Source organism: Diplotaxodon limnothrissa, linkage group LG3 (assembly GCF_057381915.1).
Source record: "Diplotaxodon limnothrissa isolate DT_005_m linkage group LG3, D_limnothrissa_male_GT1.1, whole genome shotgun sequence".
Lineage (NCBI taxonomy): Eukaryota > Metazoa > Chordata > Actinopteri > Cichliformes > Cichlidae > Diplotaxodon > Diplotaxodon limnothrissa.
The window spans coordinates 49,213,608-49,219,607 of NC_140598.1; the positions used below are offsets into that span (position 1 = coordinate 49,213,608).

Sequence of the window (6,000 nt, forward strand, 5' to 3'; positions counted from 1 at the left end):
GAGGACCGGGTGGCTAGATGGAGGTGCTCTGGTACTTCCTCTCCATACCGCCTTGATTGTTTAAAATATGTGACTTGTAGGTCACACATACTTGGCAGCAAGTATGCAGTTGCGAACGAACAACAGCAACCCCAAAGATGCATATCACCCTTGATAAAACAGTTGACTGCGTTCATCAAACGACCGTCCTGGATATACCATGGTTTGTTATAACATGGTTGATTATAACATGGTATAACCAACATAACTGTCGCACTGCACTTTTGTGCAGCATTCTGAATTACCTGGCAATAACAGTGATATCGTCCCTGGGTGGGCTTGAACCACCAACCTTTCGGTTAACAGCCGAACGCGCTAAACAATTGCGCCACAGAGACTGACAACGCGCAACCCACAGGTGTCGAGACTGGACGTGGGAGTGGAGGAGGGTGTTCGGGTCTTTTTGGTTGTGGGGTAAACGATTTTGCAACAGAGACTGAGTGAAGCCAAGCAGGGGTGTCGAGAGAGGACCGGGTGGCTGGATGGAGGTGCTCTGGTACTTCCTCTCCATACCGCCTTGATTGTTTAAAATATGTGACTTGTAGGTCACACATACTTGGCAGCAAGTATGCAGTTGCGGACGAACAACAGCACCCCAAAGATGGATATCACCCTTGATAAAACAGTTGACTGCGTTCATCAAACGACCGTCCTGGATATACCATGGTTGGTTAAAACATGGTTGATTATAACATGTGTTACGTTTCGGTGTTGTCGGTGTGTTGCTTTTGGCGTGACTGTTATGTGTTTCCTGTTTTACTTTGAAAGTCTGTGTTATCTTAGTGTTTTCAGTTTACGTTTTGCCCTGTCTCGTCAGTTCTAATTTGCCCCAGCTGTGTTTCCCTCCTGTGGTCCATTCCCTGATTGCTCCCTCTATGTATTTAAACCCTGTGTTTCAGTGTGTCATGGTCGCGATCTCCCCCCGTTGTAAATAGTTTGACGTCTGGTGTTTGGTTATAAATAAATAGTCTGTTGTAAATACTTTCGTCATGGGATATTTTCGTTTTGGGATTTTGGTGGAGGGCCTTCGTGGTTTATTTTTCCTTATCTTTGTTTTTCTGCGTTGCACCCCGGTTGCCTAGGCCGGGGTGTAACATATGGGGGCTCGTCCGGGATCGCTGGAGGGTCCGAAGGAGGGACAGCTTCGGCCTTCTGCCTTCGCTGGAGGGTCCGTGGGACCGCCCCAGCCTTCGTCGTCTGCTGGAGGGTCAGTGGGACCGCTCCAGCCTCCATCAGTTTCATCTGCCTCCGCTGGAGGGTCCGAGGGACCGCCTCAGCCTTCGTCGTCTGCTGGAGGGTCCGAGGGACCGCCTCAGCCTTCGTCGTCTGCTTGAGGGTCCGTGGGACCGCTCCAGCCTTCATCCGCCTTCGCTGGAGGATCCGAGGGACCGCTCCAGCCTTCTGCAGCTGGTGGGCTGCGTGTCCGTGTGTGCAGCTGGTGGGCTGCGTGTCCGTGTGTGCAGCTGGTGGGCTGCGTGTCCATGTGTGCAGCTAGTGAGCTGCTCGTCTGCCTTCGCTGGAGGGTCCGTGGGACCGCTCCAGCCTTCATCCGCCTTCGCTGGAGGGTCCGTGGGACCGCCCCAGCCTTCGTCGTCTGCTGGAGGGTCCGTGGGACCGCTCCAGCCTCCATCAGCTTCGTCTGCCTTCACTTCAGCCTTCGTTTGTTTGATCAAACATTTCACTTGGGGTTACATGTTTGATTTTTGGGTGGGGGGAAATGTTACGTTTCGGTGTTGTCGGTGTGTTGCTTTTGGCGTGACTGTTATGTGTTTCCTGTTTTACTTTGAAAGTCTGTGTTATCTTAGTGTTTTCAGTTTACGTTTTGCCCTGTCTCGTCAGTTCTAATTTGCCCCAGCTGTGTTTCCCTCCTGTGGTCCATTCCCTGATTGCTCCCTCTATGTATTTAAACCCTGTGTTTCAGTGTGTCATGGTCGCGATCTCCCCCCGTTGTAAATAGTTTGACGTCTGGTGTTTGGTTATAAATAAATAGTCTGTTGTAAATACTTTCGTCATGGGATATTTTCGTTTTGGGATTTTGGTGGAGGGCCTTCGTGGTTTATTTTTCCTTATCTTTGTTTTTCTGCGTTGCACCCCGGTTGCCTAGGCCGGGGTGTAACACATGGTATAACCAACATAAGAGTTGCACTGCACGTTTGTGCAGCATTCTGAATTACCTGGCAATAACGTCCCTGGGTGGGCTTGAACCACCAACCTTTCGGTTAACAGCCGAACGCGCTAAACAATTGCGCCACAGAGACTGACAACGCGCAACCCACAGGTGTCGAGACTGGACGTGGGAGTGGAGGAGGGTGTTCGGGTCTTTTTGGTTGTGGGGTAAACGATTTTGCAACAGAGACTGAGTGAAGCCAAGCAGGGGCGTCGAGAGAGGACCGGGTGGCTGGATGGAGGTGCTCTGGTACTTCCTCTCCATACCGCCTTGATTGTTTAAAATATGTGACTTGTAGGTCACACATACTTGGCAGCAAGTATGCAGTTGCGGACGAACAACAGCACCCCAAAGATGGATATCACCCTTGATAAAACAGTTGACTGCGTTCATCAAACGACCGTCCTGGTTATAACATGGTTATACCATGGTTGGTTAAAACATGGTTGATTATAACATGGTATAACCAACATAACTGTCATAAGAGTTGCACTGCACGTTTGTGCAGCATTGTGTATTACCTGGCAAACACAGTGATATCGTCCCTGGGTGGGCTTGAACCACCAACCTTTCGGTTAACAGCCGAACGTGCTAACCGATTGCGCCACAGAGACTGTCAACGCACAACCCACAGGTGTCGAGACTGGACGGGGGACTGGGGGAGGGTGTTCCGGTCTTTTTTGGTTGTTAACAGCCAAAAGCTCTAACCGATTGCGCCACAGAGACTGACAACCCGCAACCCACAGGTGTCGAGACTGGACGGGGGACTGGGGGAGGGTGTTCCGGTCTCTTTGGTTGTGGGGTATACGATTGTGCAACAGAGACTGAGTGAAGCCAAGCAGGGGCGTCGAGAGAGGACCGGGTGGCTAGATGGAGGTGCTCTGGTACTTCCTCTCCATACCGCCTTGATTGTTTAAAATATGTGACTTGTAGGTCACACATACTTGGCAGCAAGTATGCAGTTGCGAACGAACAACAGCAACCCCAAAGATGCATATCACCCTTGATAAAACAGTTGACTGCGTTCATCAAACGACCGTCCTGGATATACCATGGTTTGTTATAACATGGTTGATTATAACATGGTATAACCAACATAACTGTCGCACTGCACTTTTGTGCAGCATTCTGAATTACCTGGCAATAACAGTGATATCGTCCCGGGGTGGGCTTGAACCACCAACCTTTCGGTTAACAGCCGAACGCGCTAAACAATTGCGCCACAGAGACTGACAACGCGCAACCCACAGGTGTCGAGACTGGACGTGGGAGTGGAGGAGGGTGTTCGGGTCTTTTTGGTTGTGGGGTAAACGATTTTGCAACAGAGACTGAGTGAAGCCAAGCAGGGGCGTCGAGAGAGGACCGGGTGGCTGGATGGAGGTGCTCTGGTACTTCCTCTCCATACCGCCTTGATTGTTTAAAATATGTGACTTGTAGGTCACACATACTTGGCAGCAAGTATGCAGTTGCGGACGAACAACAGCACCCCAAAGATGGATATCACCCTTGATAAAACAGTTGACTGCGTTCATCAAACGACCGTCCTGGATATACCATGGTTGGTTAAAACATGGTTGATTATAACATGGTATAACCAACATAAGAGTTGCACTGCACGTTTGTGCAGCATTGTGCATTCCCTGGCAAACACAGTGATATCGTCCCTGGGTGGGCTTGAACCACCAACCTTTCGGTTAACAGCCGAACGCGCTAACCCATTGCGCCACAGAGACTGACAACGCGCAACCCACAGGTGTCGAGACTGGACGGGGGACTGGGGGAGGGTGTTCCGGTCTTTTTTGGTTGTTAACAGCCAAAAGCTCTAACCGATTGCGCCACAGAGACTGACAACCCGCAACCCACAGGTGTCGAGACTGGACGGGGGACTGGGCGAGGGTGTTCCGGTCTCTTTGGTTGTGGGGTATACGATTGTGCAACAGAGACTGAGTGAAGCCAAGCAGGGGCGTCGAGAGAGGACCGGGTGGCTAGATGGAGGTGCTCTGGTACTTCCTCTCCATACCGCCTTGATTGTTTAAAATATGTGACTTGTAGGTCACACATACTTGGCAGCAAGTATGCAGTTGCGAACGAACAACAGCAACCCCAAAGATGCATATCACCCTTGATAAAACAGTTGACTGCGTTCATCAAACGACCGTCCTGGATATACCATGGTTTGTTATAACATGGTTGATTATAACATGGTATAACCAACATAACTGTCGCACTGCACTTTTGTGCAGCATTCTGAATTACCTGGCAATAACAGTGATATCGTCCCTGGGTGGGCTTGAACCACCAACCTTTCGGTTAACAGCCGAACGCGCTAAACAATTGCGCCACAGAGACTGACAACGCGCAACCCACAGGTGTCGAGACTGGACGTGGGAGTGGAGGAGGGTGTTCGGGTCTTTTTGGTTGTGGGGTAAACGATTTTGCAACAGAGACTGAGTGAAGCCAAGCAGGGGCGTCGAGAGAGGACCGGGTGGCTGGATGGAGGTGCTCTGGTACTTCCTCTCCATACCGCCTTGATTGTTTAAAATATGTGACTTGTAGGTCACACATACTTGGCAGCAAGTATGCAGTTGCGGACGAACAACAGCACCCCAAAGATGGATATCACCCTTGATAAAACAGTTGACTGCGTTCATCAAACGACCGTCCTGGTTATAACATGGTTGATTATAACATGGTATAACCAACATAACTGTCATAAGAGTTGCACTGCACGTTTGTGCAGCATTGTGCATTACCTGGCAAACACAGTGATATCGTCCCTGGGTGGGCTTGAACCACCAACCTTTCGGTTAACAGCCGAACGCGCTAACCGATTGCGCCACAGAGACTGTCAACGCACAACCCACAGGTGTCGAGACTGGACGGGGGACTGGGGGAGGGTGTTCCGGTCTTTTTTGGTTGTTAACAGCCAAAAGCTCTAACCGATTGCGCCACAGAGACTGACAACCCGCAACCCACAGGTGTCGAGACTGGACGGGGGACTGGGGGAGGGTGTTCCGGTCTCTTTGGTTGTGGGGTATACGATTGTGCAACAGAGACTGAGTGAAGCCAAGCAGGGGCGTCGAGAGAGGACCGGGTGGCTAGATGGAGGTGCTCTGGTACTTCCTCTCCATACCGCCTTGATTGTTTAAAATATGTGACTTGTAGGTCACACATACTTGGCAGCAAGTATGCAGTTGCGGACGAACAACAGCACCCCAAAGAATATCAGCCTTGATAAAACAGTTGACTGCGTTCATCAAACGACCGTCCTGGATATACCATGGTTTGTTATAACATGGTTGATTATAACATGGTATAACCAACATAACTGTCGCACTGCACTTTTGTGCAGCATTCTGAATTACCTGGCAATAACAGTGATATCGTCCCTGGGTGGGCTTGAACCACCAACCTTTCGGTTAACAGCCGAACGCGCTAAACAATTGCGCCACAGAGACTGACAACGCGCAACCCACAGGTGTCGAGACTGGACGTGGGAGTGGAGGAGGGTGTTCGGGTCTTTTTGGTTGTGGGGTAAACGATTTTGCAACAGAGACTGAGTGAAGCCAAGCAGGGGCGTCGAGAGAGGACCGGGTGGCTGGATGGAGGTGCTCTGGTACTTCCTCTCCATACCGCCTTGATTGTTTAAAATATGTGACTTGTAGGTCACACATACTTGGCAGCAAGTATGCAGTTGCGGACGAACAACAGCACCCCAAAGATGGATATCACCCTTGATAAAACAGTTGACTGCGTTCATCAAACGACCGTCCTGGTTATAACATGGTTATACC

The 6,000-nt window shown here is 50.4% G+C and overlaps 2 non-coding genes across 2 annotated transcripts; both read right to left on the reverse strand.

Annotated features, from left to right (window-relative positions):
• Positions 1-3,865: 3,865 nt before the first annotated feature.
• trnan-guu (transfer RNA asparagine (anticodon GUU)) lies at positions 3,866-3,939 on the reverse strand. The gene has a single exon. It is a non-coding gene; the product is annotated as a tRNA-Asn (tRNA).
• A 1,039-nt stretch (positions 3,940-4,978) lies between these two features.
• Positions 4,979-5,052, reverse strand: trnan-guu (transfer RNA asparagine (anticodon GUU)). The gene has a single exon. It is a non-coding gene; the product is annotated as a tRNA-Asn (tRNA).
• Positions 5,053-6,000: the final 948 nt, after the last annotated feature.